This window comes from Camelus ferus, chromosome X (genome assembly GCF_009834535.1).
Source record: "Camelus ferus isolate YT-003-E chromosome X, BCGSAC_Cfer_1.0, whole genome shotgun sequence".
Classification (NCBI taxonomy): domain Eukaryota; kingdom Metazoa; phylum Chordata; class Mammalia; order Artiodactyla; family Camelidae; genus Camelus; species Camelus ferus.
The window spans coordinates 94,843,783-94,860,249 of record NC_045732.1 but is presented as its reverse complement, the minus strand read 5'-3'; the positions used below and the strand labels follow the sequence as shown (position 1 = coordinate 94,860,249).

General features: G+C 35.0%; 1 protein-coding gene and 1 non-coding gene across 2 annotated transcripts in view; one reads left to right on the top strand and one right to left on the bottom strand.

Annotated features, from left to right (window-relative positions):
* Positions 1-16,467, bottom strand: part of TENM1 (teneurin transmembrane protein 1) — a 631,171-nt gene that overhangs the window by 340,454 nt on the left and 274,250 nt on the right. The window lies entirely within an intron of this gene.
* TRNAV-CAC lies at positions 14,131-14,202 on the top strand. Its single transcript has one exon. It is a non-coding gene; the product is annotated as a tRNA-Val (tRNA).

Below are 16,467 nucleotides of genomic sequence, written 5' to 3'. Positions count from 1 at the left end.
ATACCCCCTCCTTTTCCCCAACACTTTTCCCGAAACCTTTTTTGAGAGAATTTGCATTTTCTTTTCGTGCTCAATGCTGAATAAAACTCGTGCACTAGGTACTCTGCAGGTAGATTTCTAGAGTCTTGATAGCCTTGCAAGCTTCCAGTAACTGTAGGTCATTCTGTTCTTAGATTGTGTCTATTACTTGGTCAGGGCATTAGAAAAATATGTCAGTGACACAGGAATTACCTCTAAACTGGCCTTCCACTGCAGTACTGTTGACAATGATCAGGAGAGAGAAAAATTTCTGGTTCTTTTTGTAAAGATCCATCTAAAACTCCAAGAGACAGGCTTTCTCAATAATAAACTCTTTAGAGTCATAAGTTTGTGCCATTTCTCAGCCACAGGAAAAGAGCAAACACTGCTTCATCTTTTCTATAAAAATTGAGAACATATTTGTTAAAAGGGAAATAGATTGTTTGTGAAAGAAAAAGGGCAAGGCCATATGCCCAATGCCAGATGGGACCCAGGCATAAGAAAAAAATTAAAAGGTTTCTTTAAGGTTAAAACAAAAAAATCATTTAAAAAAGGCAAAACACTTTCAAATTAGTAAGCTGAAAATCAATTGTTTATAATAAAGTTTCAGTGAGTTTTAACTATTTTGAGATTAAAAAAACAGCAAGTCATTAACATATAACTTTAAACTCCAGGAAAGACAATTTTTGTTTTGTTTTAACAATCTCAATCATGCTTTTCTCTACACTTGGGCAGTTCTTGAATGTTAGTTTGAAAATAGACAGATTTCTAAATATGGGCTTAAATGTTTGGCTAAAGTAACTTAAAAGTATCCCATGAAATAAATAAATATTATAATATATAGATTAGCCAATTAGCATACTCATACATTTTCTCGACGGGGTAAAATGGCTTGGAATCTGGCATAGTGCTGAAGCTGTTCACCACAATAGTAGTTAGATACAGGTTTCTGGAATTAAATGTGCCAGGCAAGAAAATAATTTTATAGTCTTCTCCCCATGGGAGGAAATATGGATAAAGAATTTTAAATGGCAGACTTCATCAATAAATTACGGTCAATGTAACAGGGTTGCAGAATTGGCTAGTGGTTTCTATCATGACCAGTAAACACTGCTCTTGTCATTGTTTTTAAAGGGCAAAGAGCTAGGAAATAAGAGAAGACAACAAAAATAAAATAAAATAAAATGAAAATCATAGCATATGTAGACTGGGAAGCAGATATCTTAATATAACAGAGCCGTCATCACAATTACGCTTCAAGCAATAAAACATGTGGAGCTTAAAGAATAAAAAATGACTATTAACACGTCAATGGAACTCCTGTTAAAAGACCTACTTATTAGAGAGACAAAAGGCCATTTACAATTACATTTTATATTGCATACAAACTTAAATGTATAGTGTAAAGACTAGGGGTTCTGGAAACGGATGACCAAAGTTCAAATCCCAGCACATCACCTAATATCTCTGAACCTCTCTGGGCCCGTTTCATCATCTGTAAAAGTGGTCAAATAACAAATATCCCATAGCTCTCTGGAGAGAAATAAACGAGTTAGTCCAGGTACTTAGAATGGTGCCTGGCATATAGTAAGTATTCCCTAAATTTTGCAATTCTTATTAAGAAAAAGGAACACAGAATAATTTAAATACAAATATTTAGTAGCAGACCTAGTTCTATGCAAAGCTGTGAAATGACTCAAAGTTTCCTTTAGAGCACTTTCTTCCCTCTTTCTTTAAAACTCCCCTTCCTTTACAGCTTCCTTTTCGCCCCACAAGTGGCCCTTTCCCGTCAGGCTATGAAATCCCACCCAAATATATATTCTTAAATAAAACTACAATCCAGCCCCTTTTTAAAAATGTTCTATATCCCAACAAAACCGATTCCTCCTGTGGCACATTCTCTCAAGTCAGTGCCAAGAGACAGCATCTAGAATGACAAACTACCATGGAGGTGGGGCTGATATTCTGAGTAGAGGCTTCAATGCCTGAATCCAAAGGATTAAGTATTCAGGGATGATCATATCAAGAACTGATGACTCTAAATGTGCTGTTTGCTGACTCCTCCCAATTAGTTGAAGGCTAACTCCAAAGCTCCTAGAGCTTAGGTTTATATATCGAGATGAAATTCAATATATAGTTTGGGTATCTCAGAAACATACATTTAACATGCCAAAAATATAACTTGATTCCCTTACTCTCACGATACTCTTTTCCTCATCTTACCTAGGTGACACCAAAAGGTACCCAACTGCTTAAGCAAGAAAATGGAATTATCTTAGATTTCAACCTCTTCCATACCTCCTACATCTAATTCATCACCAAATTCTATTGGCTTCCTTCAGAAATATCTTGCACCTGTCCATTTCTGTTTCCTAGTCTAAGCTACCTCTCACCTGAATAACTGCAATAATCTTCTTCCTGGTCCCCCATTTCCCATCTTACCCCTTTCAATCTATTTCCTATACAATAATCAGCCCTAGAGTAATCTTTAAAGAACAAATTGGATATTTCTTTCCCTTGCTTAAATCCTTTCAATGGCTTCCTATTGCATTTAGGAAGATGTCTATAAACTCATCATCATGGCCTCCAAAGCCTCATGAGACTTGACCACTGTTTAGCTTACAGTTTCCTGTTGAGCTATTCTCCCCCTAGTCCACCATTTTTAGCACACTGATCTTTCAGCAGTCCCTAGACAGGGTCCTCTTTTTCCACCATCAGTCCTTTGCCTATGCTTAAAAGATTCTCCCTACCCTACCCTTGCCTCATCACATCTTGTATATTTCCTTAATAATTCAAAATTCTTTCTGTGTTTATTTGATGTTCCCCTCTTTTTTCCCACTAGCATATAAGCTCCATAAGCAGCGTAGTTATGTTGTATCTCCAATGTCCGGTTGTACTAGGTGCTCAACAAATATATGAATAATAGCATGTTTCAATACTTGTTTAATGAATGGTGAAGAAGGAACATTTTTAAAAAATCTCTTTTAAAAGTGAAAGATGTAAATAGCTTCTCATTGCCACAACGTATAAGACCAACTCATCATCTAAAAAGGTTCCTCAATACAACACCAACATGGCATTTTGATCATATAAAAGCTAACTATCCCTTAGAAGGAGCTAATATTTTAGAGTTAAACATGACAGTCAGTATGTGTAATACTGCCTGTTTTTCTTTGTCATACGTGTTCCAGTTAATACTTATTATACTTGCAAAATGTCTTTGCTTTAAACCTCCTGTTGAACTAGTAGGTTCAGTCATTCCTTTTACAGATAATTTAAAAAACACCCTAGGAAATGAAATGTCACTTTAACCTAAGGTGATAGTTTCTGAGTACTCAATATGTAATGAGATGCTAAAATCTTTCACAGGCCAAAACATGGAAGTAAGTTGAGTTTAAAATGAAAGGCATGAGATGGCTCTGGATTCAAACTTATTTTGGGGATTTATTTCTGAAGATAGCCTGAAAAAGCAACAAGAAAAAATTAGAATTGTAACTTGATTATAGGCACTTTCCCTTCAAAATTTATAAGGGTTACTTGGTTCTAATAATATTCTAATGATGTCAATTAAAAGTCACTCTCATCTACTCTCAAGGACTGAGATAGTCTCTCAATCAAAGTCACTTTATTAGCTTTAGTTCTGATCCAGGTCATGACATTCAAAAAGAATTTTTTTCTTTTTTTAAAGAAACGTTTAGAAAATTCAAAAAGAGCCAACAATATACTTTCACCTCCAGACTTACTATTTAAGCCTAAGGAGACTATGACAATCTTATTTGTGTTATCTTGTGGTACCATAATTGCTCTCTGTGAGAAAGAAGTCATTTCTTATGAGGAACTCATATCCCTAACTCCTTTAAGTGCTTTTGGTATCAGATTAAATATTAATTTGAAGTACATCTGTGCTTATTCAGTTCAGCAAGTCCTGCTTATGAACAGTGGCATAACACATTTTCATTTCGCAGCACATAGCAATATGCACTACATTGCTCTTCCACCAGGAATCAGTATTTTGGAACAGATAACAGACCTCTATGACCTTTGCATTATATTTTATATACTTTCCTATCCAAGTCAATTTATAAAATCGGGACTCCTCAACACTAAAACTCAGGATAATCTTTCTGTTTTCTTCCTTCTAAAAGAAGTACCTTGAGTACCACCATCTTGGGACCAGCATTAAATATTAGATTTCAAGAATATTGTGCTCTGCTGGGGAGAGCTCCTTATTATGCTAAATATAGAAGACACAGTTTGTCAAACAAAATAAAATTTGTTTGAAATTTTATAAAATATAATGTACCAACCTATATCTGCTGGAGTGCCAAATGCAATCTTAGTTATTTAAACCTGATTTATACTTATGGGACCTTGACATTCATTATTATCAATGGATTTTCTATGAAGAAAAAAAAGTTTTCCTGGATTGTGAAAGATAACTATACATCACTAATTTCACTTTGGTATTTAAAATACCCATTTAAACTATAATGAATATTTCTAGATTTCTATTAGCTCATCTTCCATGAGAATGTGGTAGGAATAAGGGGCATCAGCCTAAATGGAACCACGTTATCTAGGAGTTGAAAAAAATATAGTCATTTCCCATTCCCTGGCCACCCCAGCATGTCTCCTACTCCCATTCTTATTGCTACTCTGAAATAAATTAGAATTTGTATTTCATCTCCACAAGTAGACTAAAAACTCCTTGTGTACTCAGGTTATATCTTACTCAATTCTGTAGTTCATCAAGTGCCTTGTACATGGTAATGACACAAATATTTGTTGAACTGAAATTTAGTGCTAATGTGACTGAACTGGATGGGTCTGCTGCCCTGTCTTCAATCAGGTGAGTAGATGAACAAGAGCTATCTTCAGGTGATTGTTTTCTGAGAGGTTTTCCATACTGCATTGTTTTGGGGTTTCCCAAGATGATTTATAGGAGCCTTTTTCTTTCCAGCTTTTCAGTCACTAGGTTTTCCTAGAGATTGGTCAATCCAGGTATAATATTACCTTGATAAGACAGAGGGCTTAAAATACTGTAATTCAAAAACTTCCTTCTGAGGGCTCACTGTTTACTTGATTGCAGTTTGCAGAGAGGGTGGTGTGACTTATTTTTCCCGGCAAACATAATTAAAGTCTTAATACTATAACTGAGCTAACTCAGTGATAATAGCATTTGATGCAGGATGGGCTTATTTAGTGGTTCTTAAGGAATTTGGTTACTTGAAAAAGTCCCACTGTTTTAGCCCCAAGTGGTCTTGTAACTATCAAAAGAAATTATTGGACCCAAGAGTGGGGTACAGCAAAAAGATGTGTTTGTTGCCATGTTACATCTACTGATATTATAGTACTTACGTCATCTATAAGTAACAGGGTTTGCTAATGTGTCAGTAGCAGCTAAAGATTTTGAATACCCTCAAGTAAGTAAAGAGTATTTTTCTAAAGACTAGATTGAGGCAAAAATAGATAAAATGTTTTAACTCTACCTTATTACAAATTAAACCCAATGTACACTACTGAAAGACATTTTCAACTCCATCTCTTCTCATTGGTTTTTTTCCTTCAGTGAGCAGGTATTTCAATCACATAGAGAAGTACTGAGAGTAATATAACAAACATCCATAAATCCACCATGGGAAATTAACAAATGTTAACCTTTCATCATATTTGCTTCATATCTTTTATTACAGAATTAAAACATTACAGTTACTCTTGAAGTCTCATTCTTACCTCTTCTAAATTCTATTCTGCTCCCTTGTTCCCCAGAGGAAACCAGTATCTTGAAGGGAGTATGTATTCTTTTTGTCAGTTCTTTGACGGTATCAAGCTCTTTCCTGCTTCAAGGCCTTTCTAAGCACTGTTCCCTCTTGCTAATGTGCTCTTCCTCACTCTCTTCACTAGGATATCACCTGTTCATTCTTTGGGTTTCAGCTGAAATGTTGATTACTCATAGAGAGCAACCTAACTCTACCCAAATTGTGTCTACCCCAGCCCATCATGTTTTCTAATGGCACCCTCTCATTTCACATGAGTTCCTACAGTCATATTGATCTACTTGTGTGTTTATTGTGTGTTTATTCCTGGAGCCAACTGGACTATGAGCTCCCTGGGGCACAGATCATGTCTGTCTTGTTTATCACTGAATACTTTGCACTTAACGCAGTTCCTTACACACAGTAGGATTTCAATAAATATTTTTGAAAGACAAACTACTATAATCTGACAATCAATATAACCCATAATAAAATCTCAATATTTGGCTATGATCATTAACCCCTCCAATATACTTTCTACTTTCCAGTCTAACCACATACATGACATTCTGAAAAGGAGTAGCATTGTGATGTACTGTGTAATTAAAAGTACAAGTTATATATTATATGCCTTGTAGGAACCTAGAGCACTAAGATGTATATATATTTTTAAATTTTATAGGTGATATAACTGTGTTCCCATAGACTTTAATGTTTTTAAAAATATTAATTGGCAGTAATTGCACTATTTACATGTTAATGAACAACACCTGGCCCCAGCTGGGTATAAAGACGCTGACAATGTTTTTCTCTCACCTCCCTGGCAAAGAACTAAGCATATGCAATTTTAAAGAGACCTGCTTGCCAGAAATAACACATTCATAATTGGTAGGACAATATGAAATTAGTTCACACGTTTCACCATTCTCAAACAAATGCGTAATATTTTTCATGTTTAAAAGCTTTATGATTCAAAGAGGACCTGATTTCCTACACTTGATGATTACTCACAATCACTAAATTATTCCTGTCGATAAATGTGCCAGAAACTGGCTAAATGGAGGCTCAAGTGGCCTCCTGTAATAAGGGCCCAGCTCCTGGCTTAATCCCTTGGAAAAAACTGAGTTTCCTTTGAAGTCATTCAAAATCTATAATTAAATATGTTAATTTCCTGGTCCCTCTATCCTATATTTTAAATCACTACAGTTTTGATTCTATTTTCCCCTACAATCCTAAAACCAATTAAGAGGTACTGAAAAATGACTTCAAATAACAAAAGATTTTGTGAGTCATAAAATGGTTCTTGCTAAATTTTCATATCCAGTCATCCGTAAACCAATAGATATTAGGAGGGATGACAACAAGATGAAAAAAGAAGTATCAGGTCCTCAAATTATATGTGTTCCTAGAATTATATTTTACCAATAGAAGAAAGTTTGATGCTGCTATTCTATTTTCACATATAGAGAAACCAACCACCTAGCATTTACTGAGTGCTGGGTAGCACCAGCACTATAACAGGTGCTTTGGGGAGGTGGGTAATGGATGCACAAGCAGAAAAGTTTCACTTAAAGATGTTTATAATCTAGTTTGGGAGAAAATAATTACAAACTGCATCACTGCAGGATAGCATTGGTTAGTGTGACATAGGGAGTGTTTGCAGTTAAGAGGAGAGAGAGATTAGCTCAGAGGAGTGTATATTCAGCGAAGTCTTCACAGAAGACTACGTGGAGTGAGGCTGAAGAGAAAAAAATTAGTGTCTTCTATGTGCCAGGAAATATCCTAGCTGCTTTATGTCATTTAACTTGCTCAAGGTCACACAGTTGTTAAGAGCTAGTAAGATCTGAGACAAGAATCCAGATATGACATTCTGTGCATTTCTCACTCAGCTACATGCTAGCCTGGAAGGATGGAGAAAACAGATTAGGTGAGAAGAACAACATGAGTAATAAGAAGAGTGATTTTGAAGTGTGCTGTGCTGAGATTACTGCAAGTGCAAAGATGTTGAAGAGTCATAGGAAAATCATGTCAAATAGATACAAAGGGAAGTGACAGATGAGATTTCTAACTTTGAAAGCCTGAAAGAAGAATTTCGACTTACTGAGGTAGAAATTCAAATCAAATGAGTTACATGGTAAAATGGAGCATACTAACTAATTTTTCAGAGGTTGATAGGGTAAAAAGAGGTGACAGAGGAATGGAGTCAGTATTACGTAGTGAAACTGGAACGTCATGATGATAAAAATGGCAACTTCATTAAATAAGCCAGAGCATATGCTCCTCAATGGAGCTGTATCTCCAGTCCTTAGCACAGTGCCTGTATAATAACTGCTCAATAAAATGATGTTGAATCATAATGGATGAATAAAGAATGAATGGTTACGGGAGATACGTGTGACATCATGGATATAAACCAGCCTGAAATTTAGCTTGCCACTAAGAAAATGCTTTGGAATACACATGAAATTATTCATGCTAATAGCTAGTGAAGAATTAAATCATTTATTAACAGTTATCAAACAGGTTTGGTATGTAACAAGTGTTCAAAATATTATTTCAAAAATCAGAAGCAGTTTAAGTAAGACAGCACTTAATGCATCATTATCAATGATTTTAAAAAATATTCATGTACACACACACATCTTCTTTATCCAGTCACTTAGGATAAAGTGATGGACACTTAGGTTGTTTCCATATCTTGGGCTACTGTAAATAATGCTACTATGAACATTGGGGTACATGTATCTTTTCAAATTAGTGCTTTCACTTTCTTCGGATATATACCCATCAGTGGAATTGCTGGCTTATATGGTAGTTCTGTTTTTAGTTTTTTGGGGAAACCTTCATAATGCTCTCCACAGCAGCTGCTCCAATTTACATTCCGACCAACAGTGTTGAAGAGTTCCCTTTTCTCCACATCCTCACTAGCATTTGTTATTTGTTGTCTTTTTGATGATAGCCATTCTGACAGATGTGAGGTGATGTCGCATTGTGGTTTTGATTTGCATTTCCCTGATGATTAGCACTGTTGAGCATCATTTTATGTGCCTGTTGGTCATGTCTATACCTTCTTTGGAAAAATGTCTATTCAGACCTTCTGCTAATCTTTAATGGGATTGCTTGGTTTTTTGTTTTTTGGTTGTTTTTTTTTTGACATTGAGTTATATGAGCTGTTAATATATTTTGGATATTACTCCCTTATCAGTCATATTATTTGCAAATATTTCCTCCAATTCAGTAGGTTGTCTTTTTGTTTTGTTGATGGTTTCCTTTGCTATGCAAAAGCTTTATGTTTAATTAGGTCCCATTTGTTAATTTTTGCTTTCATTTCCTTTGCCTGAGGGACAGATCAAGAAAAATATTGTTATGATTTATGTCAGAGTGTTCTGCCTATGTTTTCTTCTAGGGGTTTTATGATTTCCAGCCTTACATTTAGGAAGACTTAATCCATTTTGAGTTTATTTCTGTATATGGCATGAGAAAATGTTCTAATTTCATTCTTTTACATGTAGCTGTCCAGTTTTCCTAGCATCGCTTATTGAAGATACTGTCTTCCCCCAATTGTATATTACTGCCTCCTTTGTTACATAGATTAAGTGATCATAAATGCATGGATTTATTTTGGGGCTCTCTACTCTATTTCGTTGATCTATGTGTTTGTTTTGTGCTAGTACCACAGTGTTTTGATTACTGTAGCTTTGTAGTATAGGCTGAATTCAGGGAGCATGATACCTCTAGTTTTGTTTGCTTTTTTCTTTTTGCAAGATTGCTTTGGCCAAAAAGGAAGTGTTTTAATAAAAGGTGCATTGCATGAAAAAGGTTTTGTTATTTCTTAAGAATTATTATAGTGCCATCAAATTAACTTAGAACATCATCAATTGTGTAGATGGCTGGGGAATGAAATGGCCAAGAGGGAAAAAGTGTAGTTTTCCTTTGGGAGGTAGGTGTAGGGTAGAGGTTAAGAGCCCCATTTTTGGAATCAGACTGCCTAGGTCTGATTCTTGGCTGCATGACTTTGGGCAAGCTAACTAGCCTTTCCGTATTCTAGTTTCATCTGTACAATGGAGATAATAATAGTGCTTAACTCATCAGGCTACTGTTGGATAAAAGAGACCTAATGTCTAATGTGCTCAGAACAATGCCTGACACATAGTGCTCCACAGTGTTAGCTGCTATCATCACCGTCATCACCAACATTACCATTGTTATTACTATTAATATGGCTTATTCACTTCTTCAGAGATTCAAGGGCACGTTCATCCTTTTGCTCTCTCCTCATTTCCTTCCAAAAGCCTACAGCAATTGTGCTTATTTTTGGTCTGTTTGCCCTCACATCCAGTATTCATGCTTCTCCTCTGCTCCTGATCCTTGCTCCCCGTGCCTAGGTTTCCATGTCAGCTGACTCTTTCTTTTTGCCTTCACCCAAGAAGCAGTGGTGGCTTCCTGCTGTTGCTTATTGTTGGGTGTACTCAGTGTCCCATATTCAGCTTTCCAGTTCCTCCATGATCTGTGTAACCAAGTTTCAATGTTAAGTCTCTCTGTTTTAATTTCTATTTCTCTCTTCCTGATTAGACCTTGACTGATACAGTAAGGCCAAATCAAAGAGGTGTGATAAAGGATGGAGGATAGGCAAGATGTGATTGGCAATGGCAACCAGAATCATTCCACTTCCTGACCAGTCTCATTGAACTGAATCCTATGGGTATGAGTTGACACTGAAAGTAATCTCCAGTGTTAGTACTGTGGTAACCAAGTCTTAAGAGGATTTAACATTTTCAATAAATCAGGCACAGCAGTTATTTCTATCTTGATGGCATAGATGTAATATTTCCATCAGCAAGTGCTAGAAAATATTAATTAAAACTCTATAGAGTAGGCCTAACAAGTACTGAAAGGGAATGTAAGCATCAGTAGTAATACATAATGAACTGAATGTATTTATGACTGCTTCCTCATTATTTCCTAATGAGGAGTTCAAGAGGCTATGCATGACTATAGATGGCTGGCAGGCTACTACATCAATACTTTGGGTCTGTCTGAGTCAACTCAGGGTTTTAGAAATGCTTATTTACACCCTCCAAAGAGCCCATGTACATAAAATAAAAGGTTTGCTCTTTACTTATCCTCCACTAAATCATATGCTGTAGCCCAACTGCAAATAAATAAATAAAACAAAACAATGTAACTTACAGTGCTCAACAATCTTTATAAAGACAATTTTCAACTTGGTGGCATGAAATAATACATTAAAGAAACTTTGCTAAAACCAAGACACAGTTGAGTTACTCTGTTAAATCCAGGGATTTTTATTCCAACACTGATTTCATTATACAATAAATTATAATGTTCTAATTGGGACTTTGCAAAACACGACAATATTAAATTTTAAATGACTACTGTCCTCTGAAATAGTTGCCAGAAAAATTATGGGCAGAAGCTAAATAGATTCTATTTTTTTTTAAATACCATCAGAATGTACATAGCATTTTATACTTTAGAGATAATTTTCAATAATAAAAGATTCTCTGTTAATTAAAAAAGATGCAGTTTAGGTGAATAAAACAAATTTTATCTATACACTGCACTCAAATAAAACTGATTTAAGACATTGTGAATTGTTCGATGAAATAATCGTTCAATGAGACAGTCTGAAGAGACTTGGCAAATAGTTATTTGAACATTAGATAGACTAGAAGCACTTGTATGAAACAAAAGCAAGTAAAATAGCTGGGAGCAGGATTCCTCTGTATAAAAAATAGCATCTGTTTCAAATTTTAAACAATTAAAAAAATTAGTTTACTGAGGAGTTAAACACATTTGAAAATAAGTGAAAGTATTTCAAAATCTTGTAAAATCGTGTTAATGAAAAAGAACTGGGTCTGATGCTTGAAAATGAACAGAATATGTTTTGTTTCTTTCTAAATATTTTGGAAATGATTCTATCTGTGAATATGTCAAGAGATGATTACAAAGATGAAAATCAATCATTGGTTATAAAATGGTAATTATATCAGCATCCTGGAAAGAAATGAGATGATAAAATAGGGGTTGATAAAATAAAATACAACAAATAACCTTTCTTTCAGACCAATTTGCAAAAAAACTCATAAGAATTATAGTTTATTAAAACACACACACTTAATATATGCATGTATATATATATATATGTGTGTGTGTGTGTATGTGTACATGCATTTGTATATATACACACACTACATATTTAAAATATATACAATAGCTCAACATAGGCTGAGGAAATATCCTTAAGCATTTGCTTTTGGAAATATAGAAAAATGAGTCACTATTTGCATATCAGTTATTTATATGTAAATGAGTGCTTATAAAATGTTTGAAAACACTTTGGTTTTTCTCAAGTATTTTATGTTCTTTGTCACCCTATTTCGACTCTGAATTTGCTTATCAACTTACACAGAGCAATGGGATATAGCCTAGCCACTGCATTCATAATCATAAATAATTAATAGTTTCAGAATTAATACTTTTTACTATACAGAATTTATAAAATGGACCATTTGCTGTAAAACTTTAAAAATTACCTTAGTTATTTTGGATTAGTATTTTATCATTGTCATTTCTTATAAACAGAACAAAATACTTTTCTAATTAATTATTTGTATACATTCCATCCAAGACTTGCCCATTTTCAAAGAATATTCTCTTGCCTATGCATCATACTTCATGTGTTTCTAAAGCAAGTTATATGTTTTAGGTTGCCTTCCAAGCACATGAGAGTCTCCCAGCGGCAGGGACTATGTGAAAGATTTACAGACACTACTCATTCAATCTTCACAACAAAACTTAGACTAAGTGGGATTCTCCCCATTTCACAGAGGGGAAACTAAGGCTCCGAAATGTAAAGAAACCTGCCTAAGTTACACAACAGTTAAATGACAGAACTAGCATTCTGCTGTGGTCTTTTCATACTCCAAAACCTGTGCTTTCTCCACTGTGCTCTATTGCCTCTCCATGAAATACGTAAGAGTGAATGAGAGAACTGGCATAGGAAAACAAGATTATATTAAAACTTTAACAATACAAACCCCACCCGCACCCTCAAGAAGGATAAAAAGAAAAACTAAAAACTTCTAGAGAATGTTAGGAGATTATTTATGCATTTAATCTCATGTATTACACCTCCACTTATGAGTCTGTGAGAACCAAATGATGCTTGGAGTTTTTCCAGGGCCCTGAGAAAATCTTCAATCAGCTAACTAAAAACTCAAGAATGTCTTCTCGATTTTAGTCACTGAGGCAGGAAAGTCACTGATTTTACATCATTTATTACGTTTATATTAGTAAAAGGTTTACTTTATGTAACTTGTCTTTCTCATAGATTTATATGGTGAATAAATATGATAGTGCATGCAACAAGCTGTGAATAGTGCCTGACCCATCAGTTACTGAAACTGTTTGTTGTTGCTATTACTCATTTGTCCATGCAGCAAAAATTTACTAAGTGCCCACTATGTTCCAAGCACAATTCTAGGTGCTGCAGATAGAGTGGTGAATAATAACAAAGTTCCTGCCCTCATGAAATTTACCTTTTGAGGGATGTAAATGTGATGTAGTCATGTGGTTGCTACTTTTATTGTTTTTTTTTTTTTATCACTTTCATCATTGTTATTTCTCAACCAAGCAACAAACAAGGATACACCAGCTGTGAACTTAATACCATGATTACATAGTCTGTCACTATTAGGAGCATCTTTTATAAGACATGATAAGCCTGTAAATTCTTTTAGTTCTCTCTAAGGTAAGGTGTCTTTCTGAATCCCTTGAGCACCTGAAAGTATAGTGAACTGGGATTTCCTTGAGTTTACAGAACAGGTTGAATGAACTGTTTCATAAGCTAAATTGCTAATAAATATTTAAAAATAAACATGTATATGGCAGGTTCTGGTTTGAGATTTGCTTTTATTATAACCTGATAGTGAGATTTTGGAGAGAGTAACCCTCAATCATCTCAAGACATTTCCAGAGGCTACTGTTATTTGTTAAAAAACCCAAAGAGTTCGGCATGATCAAATTGGCTCAGGTCAATCCACAGCAGAAAGCTGTCAGATTGTGTAAGAATACTTTAAACATTAAAGAAGAACTAAACAATTTGCCTAAGAGCAAGTAGAGTAACCTCAGAGTAAGGTTATTGCAAAGCTATGCACCCCAGTTTTGGAAAAGATAAGATAATGATGTTATGATTCTGGGGAGACTATACATTTAATATAATACAACAAGTTTCAAACAATCTAGTCATAAATTTCAGTGCCTCTTGCTCTTAGATTAATCAGTCTGTGGATTATTATGAACAGCAAAATCAAGAAGAACTTGCATGAGGGGGGAAGGCACAGCTCAGTGGTAGAGCATGTGCTTCACATGCACGAGGTCCTGGGTTCAATCCCCAGTACTTCCATCAAAATAAACAAGTAAATAAATAAACCTAATTACCCCCCAAGATAAAAACAAAAAAAAAAATAAGCAAGAAGAACTTGCATGAAAATAATTTGAGAAATTTATCTGAACTTCAAAACTTCCAGGTGTTTCAACCAATCTTAAAAATATTTTCATTGCACAATCTTATGAAGCAAGTCATCTAAAAACATAGGACAGCAAAGAAGAAGATATAAGAAATTGATGAATTTTTATAGCACCTTGAAAATCTCAAAAGTGATTTACCCCCTCTATGATTCTTACAATATTCAACTCTGTGAGGTGGCAGTCCCCATTGGCTATATGAGAAAACTTATATAGACAGCTTTAGTGACTTAGCTAAAGGCTTGATATGTCATTGATGTCACTGGCAGAGTGTAGACCAGAATCCAGAGTTGACACTAGATCATGTGGTCTCAAAGGTTTGACACCTAGAGTCTTAAGCTGTAATTCTTTCTTTATTGCAGAGTGGTATAACTGAAACTTTTCCGATACAAACTCTTTTTCAGGCAACAGGCAAGAGAACATACTGCCTGAGAGAGGAGAAGAAAATGTTTCTGGCCTATATAATTGTAAGAAACTTCTTCTCCTTCTTTAATTACTGCTAACCATAGCCCTCTCTCATGTACAAGTATCATGACATTCTCAAGCTCCAAGCTTTTAAATTAATCTGAATGATATTGGGCCACAGGAATTTAAAATACTCCAGCCCCATTCCTTTTTCATATGTCGGTCAGTGTATTTTTGTCCTAGTGTTCTGTCCCCATTTCACTTTCTGACATACCACCCATCATTTTCATTCCAATGCTTCCCTGTATCAGACAACTGATTTCTCTTTCTGCTTGGCTTTTACTTACACTTTTCAGTAAATCATACATTATTTTCATGTCTTCTCTTATTCTGATCATGTAAAGTTTTTAATTTTGCCCAAAGTCAAAGATCCCCCCCACCCCACACAAACACATACACACACTGCCGAACACAGATGACCTTCATTTTTTATTCTTTCCATTTGGGTTCTCTCTAATTTATCTGATGAGTAGAGATTCAGATGTGAAAACAACATTCAATTTAGATCTAGGAGTTTCAGAGAGAACAGGAGAGATCTCACTTTTTAACCCAACAATAATCATAAAGTTCCAGCATTAGAAGGGTCCTTGAAGGTCACTGAAAGCAATCACTCAAAAATCTTAGATAATCTTTTTTCATTAAATCTTATCATCACTAGGAACGTGAACTTCTTGCAATTGTACTGTTTTCCCTCAGTGCTCTGCATTCTCTCAAGATAAATAGGTAGTTTATATTAACCGTATGGCTACGGAATCTCTTTGGGATCATAGTCCATTTAATGCAAACCCCTCATATTGCAGGTAGGGGAAACTAAGGCCTAGAGAGAAGCATATACCTGCTTAGGGTCACATATTCAGTTGGTGGATATCCTGAAAACCATATCTCCTTCCTCACAGACCAGTTCTTGTCTTCTGATGTAACCTATACTTAACATATTGCCTTGTCCTTTTAAGTATATGCTGTCTTCTATTCATAAAGGCAAAGATCACCCAGAGGCTGAGTTCCCTCTTCCTCCTTTATATAACCCTCTACGATCTAGAACAATATCCCGGACACAACAGTTAATTTATAAAATCTCATGAATATGCTCTTATTTCCTCCTCCTAATTTTCAAATTTCTCAACACATTAAGATAAAACAGATTTACCAGTGACTTACTAAATACTTTCATTATTTGTCACTTATCAATATCTTGTACTTATCATTTAGTTGACTGTCTAGCTCCAAGACTGAATTAGCATTGCAATTAAGATTCCATAAGACATGTGATCGCTACAGACAGGTGGCCTATCTTTCCATTTCGGAGTCACAGATAAATCATTATGTCAACAGGATACAGAATGAAAAGTTCCTTAAAAATAGACATTCCTGCACAGCATTCAATTGGTATAATTCCCAAGCTTGGATAAGATGATGTTGATACTTCTTATCCAAGATAACCATGAAAAATTAGAACAGTTAGAAAACTACATACTATGAAAGCTATAAACTTCCCATGGCGTTGATTATTATCTGTTCAATTTACTACAAAATATTTCACAAAAGAAGAACTATGATTTGAAATTTCAAAATGAACTTGAAGATTTTCTTCTAAGTGATTCTTAAAAGGCAAAGGATAAGAATTTTGTATAGAATAAAACATTTCAACCAATCTTCCCTTGCCACTCTATTGTGAAAT